We start from the raw sequence: 13,911 nt of genomic DNA on the forward strand, positions 1-13,911 counted from the left end.
GTACTTGGGTGGCTAACAAGTTAGCTGAGCGATCCCTTTCCAGTTCAAAAAGTAAACTTGGTGAAAGCAGAGCAAAGGTACATGGTAGCTATGGGCAATGCACTCATCGCTTGGCCTGTCACATTTCAGGACTGATGTTATTCTATTCTGTGTAGGTTCTTACACTGCACTTATCATAATATCTGAGTGCCTTCCAGTAGTGCATTAAGCAATGTGACTACACGTGTCATGTGTTGCTTGTCCTCAGCTCTTTCTTTTTCTCGTGCATTTGTCAGTACAGTTCCATGCACACTTCGGGCACTGTATAAACAATAAATGACAAGAGAGGAGGTTTTTTTTGACAGAGATGGGTGGATGGCCACCTTTAGAAATAGACTGCACCACTGGAGCAGTGTAGAGCAGCCAGAACAGGGTTGAGAATCTGGTCCTCTGCCACTACATAGCCATCCAACTACCAGATATCCCCAAAGCAATTTGAAAGAGATTTCAGAGGGACACAGCAGTTTACAGACTGATGAAACACACAGTTGCTATCTCAGTGGAAATAACCTCCACTACTTGCAGAATTAGATTTTTGTGTGTGAAAACAAGCATTTGTGAGCATAAATCTCTCTCTGCAATTATAATTTGTTGTTTTTTCTGGACTGAAATGGATACACCTGTAATATTTTCAGGCACGTTTTCTTAGGCTCTTTAAAAATGAAATCATTTATGTAAAAATGAAAAAATCTTCTATTTAATAGCATGTATATTTTAATAAAAGATCTTTGGCCCAGAAATCAGACTAGAGACCCATAAAGAATTAAAGATGAAGATTTTATAGTAGAGGGTTTTGTATTTTAATTACTTTTACCAAATAAATTTTAAGAATATAAAAAGGAATAATTACAAAACGTGCCTTATCTACCCAAGAAACAGGGAAGGAGTCTCCACATAGACCAGTGGTTCCCAAACTTTAACAACCTGTGAACCCCTTTCACTGAAATCTCAAGTCTCGCGAACCCCTCCTAAAAATGAATATTTCCAGGGATTTTCTCCTTTACCTGAGTATAAATTATAAAAGCAGTGATCTTGGAAATACAAAATTTGTTTTTATGACATGCTTATTGCATGCTCTTTATTATTAATCATTACAGTATTTTTATTACATTATGAAAACAGCAACACTCTTCCAAGATCTCACTTTCATAGCTTGTATCACTTTGAATAAGCCTGTTATAAGACAAGGCTCCTATGTTTCAACAAGGAGTATCAGATGTGAAACAGCATGAAGGGATTTAAGAAGCCAACTCAGAGAGTTCCTCCTACACAAGCATTCAGGTCTTGAGCAGTCCAGGCAAACGACGCCTGTTAAAACAGAGCTTAAAGTTGTTCTTCATAATTTTAAAAACAATACTAGCTGCCTATTTAATTTTAAAAACAGCAAAAAATATCCACCTTCCTTTCCATTTCTTATAAGGAGTCTTGAAGTTTAAATCTTTTCAGTGTGATAGATATACTTGCTTTGATCTGCTTAGCTCTTGGAAGTCCAGGGGCTCCAGGCTGCTGGCCCAGTGCTGCCTGGGATCCCTAGGGATAGCTCTGTCCTCCATTAGGGCATTTTTTCCCTGAGAACCCCCTGTAACATTTTGCGAACCCCCAGGGGTTTGTGAACCCCAGTTTGGGAACCACTGACAGACATATTCAGGTAGTTTTTGAAAAGTGCATTATGTACAGCAATCAAAGAAGCTGTTCCACTTTATCAAATCAAAACATGTATGCAACATTATGGTTCCCACAGCTACCACAAGTTAAGCACCTTTATGCATGTGTAGCCTTTTTTGATAACTGTATATGGTGTTAATTTTACTGCCTCCATCTATGTGCAATGCGGCCATGTTTCAGTTGCAATAACTTTACATTTCCTAACTTTATTGTGGTTAAAGTCTCCACATTACCATAATATTTGACAGTGGCTTCCCTTGTGGATTTGATTGGTTTTGTGTTTTGTTTTGTTTCAGATCCTGTTTAGTAAAGGAGAAAAGCATTCTATAACATGTATTGTGGCTTAGGACAGGGAATGAAAACACCATTACTTTGTCTTCATTGTGACAAGAGAGTGTGTTTTTACCATAGGATAACTAACACACATTACCTATCCCACTGTAAAATCTTAGTGGAGAATAAGGCATTGTAGTTTTACTAAGACGAATTAGGCAAGGTCAGCCATGGGCAAGGGATATAATGTTGACCTTGCTTAGCTACCTCGCAGTAAACTATGGGGAGCTTCTCTCTGTGGTGGGGCACTCTCTCCCGTGGAGTGCCCCCTTGCGACCAAGCATAAAGTTGCCAGTATCTTTGGTCCCAGTTCTTCCTGCTTGCCTCTGACTCCAGGTCTTGTGTGGCTCAGCCCTCTGGCCAAGTCACAAAGTCCTCCATGAACTTAGCAAATTCTTTTTGAAGCCAGTTATATTTTTGGTCTTCAAAATATCTCCCAGCAACAAACTTCCACAGATTGACTGTGTGAAGTAGTACTTCCTTATGTTTGTTTTAAACCTTCTGCCTTCTAATGTCAGAGTGACCCCTGGTTCTGGTGTTTTATGAAGTGGTAAATAACACTCCCTCATTTGCTATCTCCACACCATTCATGTTTTTATAGACCTCTATCATATCCCTTCTTATTGTCTCTTTTCTAAAATGAACAGAACTGGGATAGTCTCAGTCTTTCTAATCTCTCCTCATATGGAAGCTGTTTCATACCCCTAATAATTTTTGTTGCCCTTTTCTGAACCTTTTCTAGTTCTAATCTATCTTTCTTGAGATGGGGTGAGCAGAACTGCATGCAGTATTCAAGGTGTGGGTGAACCACTGATTTATATATTGGTAATATATTTTCTGTTTTATTATCTATCCCTTTCCTAATGGTTCCTAACATTTTGTTAGCTTTTTTTTTTTTTGACTACCATTGCACGTGAAGCAGATGTTTTCAAAGAACTAACCACTCAAGAAAGAGATCTTAGAGTATGTGTGGTAATTTAGACCCCATCCTTTTGTATGTATAGTTGGGATTATGTTTTCACTGTGCATTACTTTAAGATTTATCAACATTGAATTTCACCTGCTGTTTTGTTGCCAATCACCTAGTTTTGTGAGAGCCCTTTGTAACTTTTTTCAGTCTGCTTTGGACTTAACTATCTTGAATAATTTTGTATCATCTGCAAACTTACTATACCACCTCACTGTTTACCCCCTTGTCCAGATAATTTATGAATATGTTGAACAGCACTCATCCCAGTACAGATTCTTGGGGGACCCCACTATTTACCTCTTTCCACTGTGAAAACTGACCATTTATTCCTATAATTTATTTCTTGTCTTTTAACCAGTCACTGATGTGTGAGAGGACCTTCTCTCTTATCCCATGACTGCCTACTTTGCTTAGGAGCATTTAGTGTGGAACCCTGTCTAAAGGCTTTCTGAAAGTCCAAGTGTACTACATCAAATGGCTAACCCTTGCCAGATGATTGTTGACACCCTCAAAAGAATTCTAGCAGATTGGTGATCCATGATTTCCCGCTACAAAAGTCTTGTTAACTCTTACGCAACTTATGTTTCTCTGTGTGTCTGGTAATTCTGTTCTTTACTTATAGTTTCAACTAATTTGCCTGGTACTGAAGTTAGACTCATTGTAATTGCCAAGATCACCCCTGGAGCCTTTTGAAAAAAATCAGCATTAGCTTAGCTATCCTCCACGCATCTGGCACAAAGGCTGATTTAAGCAATAGGTTACACTCCACAGTTAGCAGTTCTTCAATTTTGTATTTGAGCTCCTTCAGAACTCTTGGGTGAATACTAGCTGGTCCTGGTGACATACTGCTATTTAATTTATCTATTTCTTCCAAAACCATCTCTGTTGACCTCAATCTGCCACCATTCATCAGATTTGTCACCTAAAGAGGAACAGCTCTGGTGTGGGAATCTCCTTCACATCCTCTACAGTAAGGACTGATGCAAATAACTCATTTAGCTTCTCCACAATGGCCTTGTCTTCCTTGATTGCTCCTTTAGCTCCTCGATCACTCCACTGACTGTTTGGCTGGCTTCCTGCTTCTGAGGTACTAAAAAAAATTTTGCTGTTAGTTTTTGTGCCTTTTGCTAGTTGCTCTTCAAACTCTTTTGGCCTAATTATACTTTTACACTTTCCATTTTCCTCAGTAGGATTTGACTTCCAATTTTTAAGGGATCTCTTTTTGTCTTTAACCGCTTCTTTTATTCTATTGTTTAGCTATAGTGGCATTTTTTTTGGTCCTCTTATTGGGTTTTTTTAATTTTGGGTATACATTTAGTTTGAGTCTCTATTATGGTGGTTTTAAATAGTTTCCATGCAGCTTGCAGGCATTTCAGTCTTGTGTCTATTCCTTTTCATTTCCATGTGACTAGCTTCCTCATTTTTGTGTTGTTTCTCTTTTTGAAGTTAAATGCCTCTGTGGTGGGTTTCTTTTGTATTTTCCCCCTTACAAGGATATTAAATTTAATTACATTATGGTTGTTATTACCGAGCGGTTTAGTTATATTCCCCTCTTGGACCAGATCCTGTAATCTATTTAGGACTAAATCAAGAATTACCTCTCCCCTTGTGGGTTCCAGGACTAGCTGCTCCAAGAAACAGTCATTAATGATGTCTAGAAATTTTCTCTGTATCCCATCCTGAGAATACATGTTTCCAGTGAATATGGGGATAGTTGAAATCCCCCATTATTATTGAATTTTCTGATTTTGTAGCCTCTCTAATCTCCCTGATCTTTACACAAATACTGTCACTATTCAGGCCAGGTGGTCGGTAGTATATTCCTGCTGCTAGAATCTTGTTATTCAAGCAGGGAATTTCTTTCCACAGAAGTTCTATGGTACAGTTTGATTCATTTAAGATTATTATATTTGACTCCGTCACCAGCATGACCTTCTCTGTCATTTCTCTGTATTTTGTATCCTGGTATTACCGTGTCTCACTGACTGTCATCATTCCACCAAGTTTCTGAAATACCTATGAAATCTAAATCCTCATTTAACACCAGACACTCAAGTTCACCCATCTTAGTATTTAGACTTCTAGTATTTGTATACAAGTACTTATAAAATTTGTCAATATTTAGTTGTCTGCCTTCATGGGATGTAATTGAATGGGACTATTTTTCATTTGACTGTTTCTCTTCAGTTCCTATGTGTACTTTGTCAAATTCTATCTTCTCTTTACTAGGATATAGAGCAGGGGTTCTCAAATTGGGGGTCATGAACCCTCAGGGAGTCACAAGGTTATTACTTGGGGAGTTGAGAGCTGTCAGCCTCCACCCCAAACCCTGCTTCGCCTTCAGCATTTATAATAGTGTTAAATATTTTTTAAAGTTTTTTTTAATTTATAAGGAAGATTGCACTCACAGGCTTGCTGTGTGAAAGGGGTCACCAATACAAAAGTTTGAGAACCACTGATATAGAGAATCCCTGTTCATAGATCCTCCCCTAAGGGATGTCTCTGTCTGAACACTGTGTCCTCCCAACCTGTCGGCTTTCCCCCAGCCCTTAGTTTAAAAACTTCTCTATGACCTATTTAATCTTACATACCAGCAATCTGCTTCCATTTTGTTTTAGGTGGGACCCATCCTTCCTTAGTTTCTAATAAACCTGAATCCCTCCTCTGAACACCATCATCTCATCCATGCATTGAGACCCAGCAGTTCTGCCCATCTAACTGGCCATGCACATGGAACTGGAAGCATTTCAGAGAATGCTACCATGGAGGTCCTGGACTATAAACTCTTACCTAGCAGCCTAAATTTGGCCTGCAGGACCTCTAAAATTCCTGCTGTTAAAAAATTCCTCAGATATAATATTGATGGGTGCAGAATAAGGAATAGAATAGAACTGTTGCATGCACAGAACAAAAGGAGGCTGGGGGGAGGAGAGCCTTGGGGAAGAGCTCAGGAACCTTCAAGCACCATAATCAGAAAAAAAGTGATACCTTTTGCCTGCCAAGAGTGTCTCTGGACAGATGCTGACATTTTCACTTGTGGTGGCTGATGTAGCCCATTGCCTTATTATTTCCATGGCTATTTGTCCAGAATATGGAAGAATTAGCTACACATAATATATGGTATAAACATGATGATCTGTGCAGTTTTTGCAATAGTAAATCTGAAGATGGCAAAAAAAGAATGAATGGTATAAATTTACCAGATGGTGAAATACAGTTTTTAGTTAATATGCTGTGTGGACCAGCTCAGTGTTGGTTTTTCTTGAGTTATATCATAGGGCATCTGAGGTCTTTAAATTTCTGTCACGAGGCAGAACAATTGAATGCTTTCTGCACTTTGTGATATACAGAGAATTTAAATGACACAGACCTCCTTCAGCGAGTCCAAAGCCTTTTCTTTTTCCTAAGCTTGACATGTTGGCTGTTGAATATGCTTTGCTCCTCTTAGTGGTGGAGAGATATAAATGGACCTTTACATCACTAACTGAACAAATGAAAGTGTCTGCATGAACAGTAGTTTCCAGTGTTTTCCAGATATTGCCACATTAGTCTCACATTTTAAAAAAGGATATTAATAATAAATGACTGTAAAATATATGATAAAATCCTGGCAACAAAGCAGAAGACTACAATCCTCATTCACTCTAAACAAACACGTGTGCGCACACACACACTTGAGATCCTCATCTTTTCATGATTGCACAGGGAAGTATGGGAGAGCAAGACTTGACAGAGTAGCTTCAGGACTATAGCTAGGTGAAAGTTTTCAGATTAAGCTTTTTTCACCAAGAAATGCATTTTCGAGTTGACCAAAACATTTAATGAATTCATGTGAAATTCTCCAGGCTGTTTTAGCTGAAGAAAAAATTCCAAAAAAAGCTAAAGCTTTTTTCTTTGACATTTTCAAAATGAAAAGTTTCAATGCCTCAAAATTTTAACTTCCATTTTATTTTTAAAAATTTTAAAAAAAATTATTTCGGGTCAAACTAAATGTTTCGTTCAACTAAAAAATAAGTTGTAAATTTTTTTTGGTTCAGCCACCGAACAAAACAATTTAACTATTTGCACAGCTCTACTCGGGACCTCTGCTCTTCTTAGTGTATTGCAAAATTCCTGTTCTTTCTCCAAGAGGACAAAACACTCCATCACTCTTACAGTGCTTCCCTCTGGTGGCCCATTAGTGGAATAGTATGGTTTGCCAGTGGCCTCAACAGAGGCCCTTTGAGCCTCCTGACTGGAGGAGAAGATGCAGTGGGGAAATGTACTACCTCAGAGAGAAGAAGAGGAACTAAATGAAGATAACATCAGAGGACAAAAGAAATGTTTGCTTAGAGGCTCTAAATAAACACAGGCACAGGGATGTGCCAACACAATAAAAAATGCACAAGGCAAATTAAAAAGCCTCTCCAGGTTAAAAATGCTGCTTCTTGTCTCAGCCTTTATCTTGCAGTGGAACGAAGCTACAAAACAAAAGCCTTCTTTTGTAAAACTAAAACCAGACACATTTGGAATTTTGTGAGGGTTTTGACAACATGTGTAATGGGTGGGTTCAACACTGAATTCATGCCAACAGCACAAATCACAAAAGCTTAGTTTCTGTTTTTTTCAAATAAACCTTGCTGAACATGGGCTGGTTCTCTTTATTTGATTGAATATCAAAAATAAAACCTGTGCTAATATGATACATATGATAGAAAGGTTTTAGAATCATTTCAATTTTTGGAGGCTAGTCAAAAGTTTGAAATTAAAAAGGCTAATAACACTTCAGAAATCTGCAGCACTGGGGCTGGGGATGATCATTCTTGGCTTTAATGCGAATACTGAAAAAAAGCAGAAAGCTTCTCCAACTCACTGCATGATCTGGCTTCAGAATCCTAGTCTTCTAGAAAGCATACAAACATTCAAATGTATAACGAATATCTGCAGTTCCACCCACATGAGATTCCTTTTACTGTACCTTGCTGAAAAAATGGCAATATTTATGCCAAGCTAGGAAAAAGAATGGTTGTTGATTTAGCTTTCCTCACTCCCATAAGGAATGGAGTATGGTCTACTGGCAATGCATCCTTTAAGGCAAATTCACAAAGGTTAGTGGTGACTCATGCTGTACCCATCACAGTTGTTTGCATACCCAGTGCACGCAGCTCTCCCATTTGTTCATAAATAAGCATTTGCACATGCAAGATAAGTTGTTACATACAAATTAACTTCTGTGAATATTCCGTTTTTTAAAATTCAGATTTCCACGACCTGTTTTGAAGGCACAAATGTGTGGTTCTGTGTGAAGGGTGTCAGTGCAAATTTTGTGGGCACACCTGAGGTGCCAGTCTGAAAATTTGGTGGCCAGTTGCAATGGTGATTTTTTGGTGCCGATATGGAAGCTGTTCTTCCAGAATCTAGTGAGACTACAAATTATTTCATGGACAGTAGCCCAATGAACAGCTAGAGAGAAAAGTGATTTTTCATCCACAACTGACCAGGGCTAAATTTGACCTAAAGTATCAAGAGCCCATTTATAAATCTTCTGAGATATCCAGTCCCCTCTTTGCTGCATACTAGCTTTATAGAGTTTATGGGATGACCCAGGATTACTAGTATGTACTACTATTTAAGCAAGCTGAATTCAACAAGTTTAATGAGGCTCAAGATCACAGCAGGATGTAGAGACTGTCAACCAGCACTTTGAATTTCCTCATGTGGGTTTAATTTTGGTCATTTATCCAAGGTCACAGAGGCCTGTTCACACCCCTAGCATGCATGCACAGAACCCAGGCAGCATCCTGCCTTAATTGCTCACTAGGCATGAGGGGCTAGTGCAGGCAGAAGCTCTCCAGACACCAAAGCAGCAAGACCAAATGAAAAGGAGGACTTGTGGCACCTTAGAGACTAGACAATTTATTTGAGTATGAGCTTTCGTGAGCTACAGCTCACTTCATCGGATGCATACCGTGGAAACTGCAGCAGACTTGTTTCCACGGTATGCATCTGATGAAGTGAGCTGTAGCTCACGAAAGCTCATGCTCAAATAAATTGGTTGGTCTCTAAGGTGCCACGAGTCCTCCTTTTCTTTTTGCGAATACAGACTAACACGGCTGTTACTCTGAAGACCAAATGAGTCTGGAGTATGGGCAAGCCCCCAACACTATCCTCAAGGCATCTGCCAGTTTCCAGCAACAGGCAATGGGGAAGCACGTCAACAGGTTAGGATGCTGGACAACATCACCCCACAGTGCTCCCGGAAGACTTGCTGCCTGCCCCTTTTCTACACAATTCGCAGGATGCTTCCCCTGGGCTGCTTTAGCACTGCAGCTTCTCAGGAGAGGAGCGAACAGCAGGACTTTGCCCTAACCAATTTAATGTTCACACCACTTCTGAGAGGCAGGTATTATCCCCTCCATTTTAGAGATGGTAAAACTGAGGTAGAAAGTTTGCCCAAGACCACCAAAGGTAGCCCATGTATAAGCTGGAATCGGAACTGAGAAATCCCTCTGCCCTCACAAGCACACATCTCTCTGCTATTCACTGGGTCCTGAGGTAGGCTTACCAACTTTCAAATTGCACAAAACGGAACACCTCTGCCCCATCCCTGTCCTGCCCTTCTCCAGGGCCCCACACCTGCTCGCTCCATCCCCCCTCCCTTCGTCGCTTGCTCTCTCCCTCACTCACTTTCACCGGGCTGGGGCAGGGAGTTGGGGCGTGGGAGGGATGAGGGCTCTGGCTGGGGGTGTGGGCTCTGGGTGGGGCCAGAAATGAGGGGTTCAGGGTGCAGGAGAGGGCTCTGGGCTGAGGCAGAGGGCTGGAGCATGGGGAGGGGGGTGAAGGCTCCAGCTGGGGGTGTGCGCTCTGGGGTGGGACCGGGGATGAGGGGTTTGGGGTGAAGGAGGCAGCTGGGGCAGGGTGTTGGGGAGGGTGCGGGCTCCGTGAGGGAGTTTGGGTGTGGGAGGGGACTCCGGGCCGGGCCAGGGGGTTGGGATGCGGAAGGGGGTTCAGGGTGCAGGGGCCTGGCAGCACTTACCATGGCTCCCAGAAAGTGGCTACCAGGTCCCTGCAGCCCCTGGATGCATGGGCAGCCAGGGAGGCTGCTCACACTTCCCTTGCGCCCACAGGAGCAGCCCTCGCAGCTCCCATTGCTCGCAATTCCCAGCCAATGGGAGCTGCGAAGCCGGCCCTCTGGGTGGGGGAAGCACATAGAGCCTCCCTGGCCTCCCACGTGTCTAAGGGCTGCAGAGACCTGGCAGCCATTTCAGGGAGCCATGTGGAGCTAGGGCAGGCAGAAAGCCTGCCTTAACCCTAGGCCCCCACTGCGCCATCGACCAGAGCTGCCAGGGTTCCAGTCGAAAACCGGACGCCTGGCAACCCTATCCTGAAGCAATGCATTTGAAGCCAATGGGAAGGCTCCCATTGACTTCAATGGGTGCTAGATCAGTCCCAAAGCACTATACCCATAGAATCATAGAATATCAGGGTTGGAAGGGACCTCAGGAAGTCATCTAGTCCAACCCCCTGCTCAAAGCAGGACCAATCCCCAACTAAATCATCCCAGCCAGGATTCAAGAACAGTATTCCCAACCACAAGAATTCAAAAATCATGAGTCAGGCCCATCAAAAAACATGAGGTTGCCTTAAAAATCATGAGGTTTTTAAATGAATAAATGTAGGGTTCTTTTTATTTACCACCTGATGTTTGAGCCTTTATGGTTCACATTTTTCGAACCCCTCACTGCAACCATCAGGGCTAGAAACCCCCCCCCCCCTTTTTTTTTAAATGAAAGCTGAGATGTCTCATAACAGCATGACTCCAGGAGCTGGGGCTTTAAGAAAAGCACCAGATACCATAAGATTTATGATAAAATTGTGAGGGGCAGCAACACTGTCATAGTCAAGGCAGGGACTTTCCTAATTGTTCTCCGCAGCACAGATTCCACATCCCATGCTAGCCTCCTTGTATTCAGCAATCTGCCAGCTGGTATCACAATCATTTATCAATGAAAACCTTTCAATCCTCCACAGACAATTCCGACGTTGCTTTTAGCACACACCCGACTCAAATCATTTTAAATCGCCTCCCTGAATTATGCTACACTCTGGCCATTTAAATTTACTTAACTATTCAGAGTAAAATAAACCATAGCCCTAGAATAACATTGGAAGATTAGAAAAAATGAACATCAGAAAATGAGAAGATGTATCTGTTTTGTCTTAACTGCATAATCCACTTCTAGTATGAATTTGTAAAAGACAAATCTGGATGAAGATCTTTTAAATAAGCCAAGAATAATAAAAGGGAGTAAAAGAATGACAGCCTGCATTACTTAATCCAATACTTTTAATCATACCTCGGGGTGTTCTCCCACTTTGAAGCACTGTGTTTCTTTCTTTGAAAACTTATGATTTTAAATGTATTTCATTTTCAAGCATCTGAAAATAATTAGGAAACTAAAACAGATTGTCAACTTGCAAATTATACATGTGCTTCAAATGTCCATAAAGATCAAACATTTAAAAACAGGATGACAGTGGAACTGGAAAAAAATCTGTATATAAAGAGAACAGATTATTCATCGGTTATTTAGTTCTGAACAGTATCTGGAGAGTCAGGCTATCCAAGTGGACTCTTTGTCCTGATTAAAATCAATTTCCAGTTATTAGAAGATGCTGTTTTCAATATTAGTGCAGTCATCTAGGAGTTTGCACAGGTGTGTTGAGCTCATCATGTGGTTGGCAGACTTGGACTTAGAAAGGGGCACACAATGTGCATTGGGATAGATTAATCATGCAACCTGCCCATGGCTCATGGCAGAGGTACCTGTGAGATGTAGAGTCAACATGAGACATCCACACACAAATACATATTCACTTCATCCACCTGAAGACATTCCATTTAAGCAGGGATCATTTCACTGCCTATCATTAGAATGAAGGCTCTCATATACTGCAGTACTGGCCACTGTATAGGAACTAAACAGATAGACAAATTCCTTGGGAGATTAAAAGTGCTCTTTAAGTCTGACTCAATTATATGACTTGTACCATGCAACATAAATAGCTAGCGATTCTTAAGGAACTCCAAAGGCTTTTTTCAAACTTTGGCACACAATTCTAGATTCTGCCCATCCCCATCAAATTGGCATTTAGGCCTAGGCATGTGCTTCAGCATGCGCTGAACTTTAAGCACGTGAGCAGTCGCAATGATGTGAAGCATATGCTTAAGTGCTCTGCTGGATTGGGACCACAACTTTTTTCCCCAGCAAAAAATGCAGCATCGGCAATAGCAAAATGTTTTACCAAATTATGTCTGTTTTGCCAAATTGTTTTAGTTGGGGGGGGGGGGGGGGAGGGAGAGAGAGCAGGAGACACTAAAAAACCAAAAAAAAAGAAAAAATCCAAGAAAACCTAAATGTTTTGAAACAAAACTTAATTTGTTGGTTCAAATTGACTTTTCATTTCAAACTTTCCTTTAATTTTATTAAAAATCAAAAACATTTTAAAATAGTCAGAAATGAAACAAAAATTTCAATTTTGTAAAAAAAAACAAAACAAAACAAACCCCCCCACACACAAAGCCCCCCAAACTTTTCACTCAACCCCAGATATTTTTTTTAACTTTTTTTGTTCACACCGTTTTTTGAAAAATGTTATTTTCATTTCAATCCAAAACAATTATTTTCTGATTTTTTGGACAGCTTATTTGCTCAGCATTATTCATCAGGAATGTTTGGGCATCTTTTTTTTTTTTTTTTTTAAATTGAGACAAAATTTTCCCCCTCCCCTTTTTCCCCATCCCAAATTGTCATGAATTTAAATCTCTGCTCTCCTTTGGACTATACTCTGATTAGAAGTAGATTCTGCCCTCTGATATTCATTTTCCAATTAAGTTCAGTGGATCCCAGTGCAGAATTTCACCTTTAGTTTACTTGGCCATTCATGTAGGCAATCTGACCTTTCATGGACATAACACCAGCATTTGGTCCTTTATGTCTTTTAACCAAGATTAGTGAACTTGGGTATCCAATTTGCTACACCTTAAAGTGGCCTAGATTTCAGTAAGGGCTCAGCACCCAACCTCTAACAATCAGGCCCATTTCAATGACACAAAGTAGGTACTCAAAAATCAAGGCAAAATTACTAGCTATCTTTGAAAATCCTGGCCACACTGAAATGACACAAGACACCTTTTACAGAACATCTAATTTGAAGTGCACTACACCCTTCCCTGGGATGCACTCAATTTACTAAATCTTTTGAGCAGACTCAATAACACCATGTGAAACATAATATCTGTTTCTGAGTTTTTCCTGATATGCCTGTACTATATTTGAGTAAGCCAACTCTGGTTTTAGATTTACAAAGATTAAATTACAGGATGATTTCTTCTCTGTCTCTTTTTTTTTCCCCCCCCATATACTGACCGGTTCAGTAATTTTATTGTTTATTGCCCTTCTGGGGTTAAGTCAAAAGGTCTCAGCTGTAGTTCTTATGTTAGCTACCCTCTGCTTAAGCTTGGAAAGGTCCTGAGGTACTCAACTGCTCAGTGCAAAATATGGGGCTAGACTGCTGTAAAGGCACACACAGACTCAAGAAGCCCAGTGCCTCTGACGGTGATAGGAGGGCTTTGGGCCACAATATCCCTGCAACACCCTCTTATGTTTTACACTCTCCTTTCCCCTTGCACCCTTCTCCTGGCTGGTGTGGGCAGGAGTGGGAAACAGGGCGACACTCCTAACCCTCACCACCCACTTTTGGAGCCTAGTACCTGGGTAAGTGTTTGACTTGGGCAGTCTTTGCATGCAAGTACTGTGATCATAACGAGCACCTAGGCACTTTGCCCAGCCACCTCTACATCATGTGTAGACTGTATTTATACAGTCTGAACTTACTCCCTTCCTGTAGATTCAAATTCTGAG

The 13,911-nt window shown here is 40.8% G+C and overlaps 1 protein-coding gene across 2 annotated transcripts in view; it reads right to left on the reverse strand.

The window, feature by feature from the left end:
- The window catches only part of CCBE1 (collagen and calcium binding EGF domains 1), a 184,866-nt gene that overhangs the window by 105,929 nt on the left and 65,026 nt on the right, over nucleotides 1-13,911 (reverse strand). The gene's annotated exons all lie outside the window — the stretch shown is intronic.

Source organism: Lepidochelys kempii, chromosome 5, assembly GCF_965140285.1.
Source record: "Lepidochelys kempii isolate rLepKem1 chromosome 5, rLepKem1.hap1, whole genome shotgun sequence".
In the NCBI taxonomy this organism is placed as follows: domain Eukaryota; kingdom Metazoa; phylum Chordata; order Testudines; family Cheloniidae; genus Lepidochelys; species Lepidochelys kempii.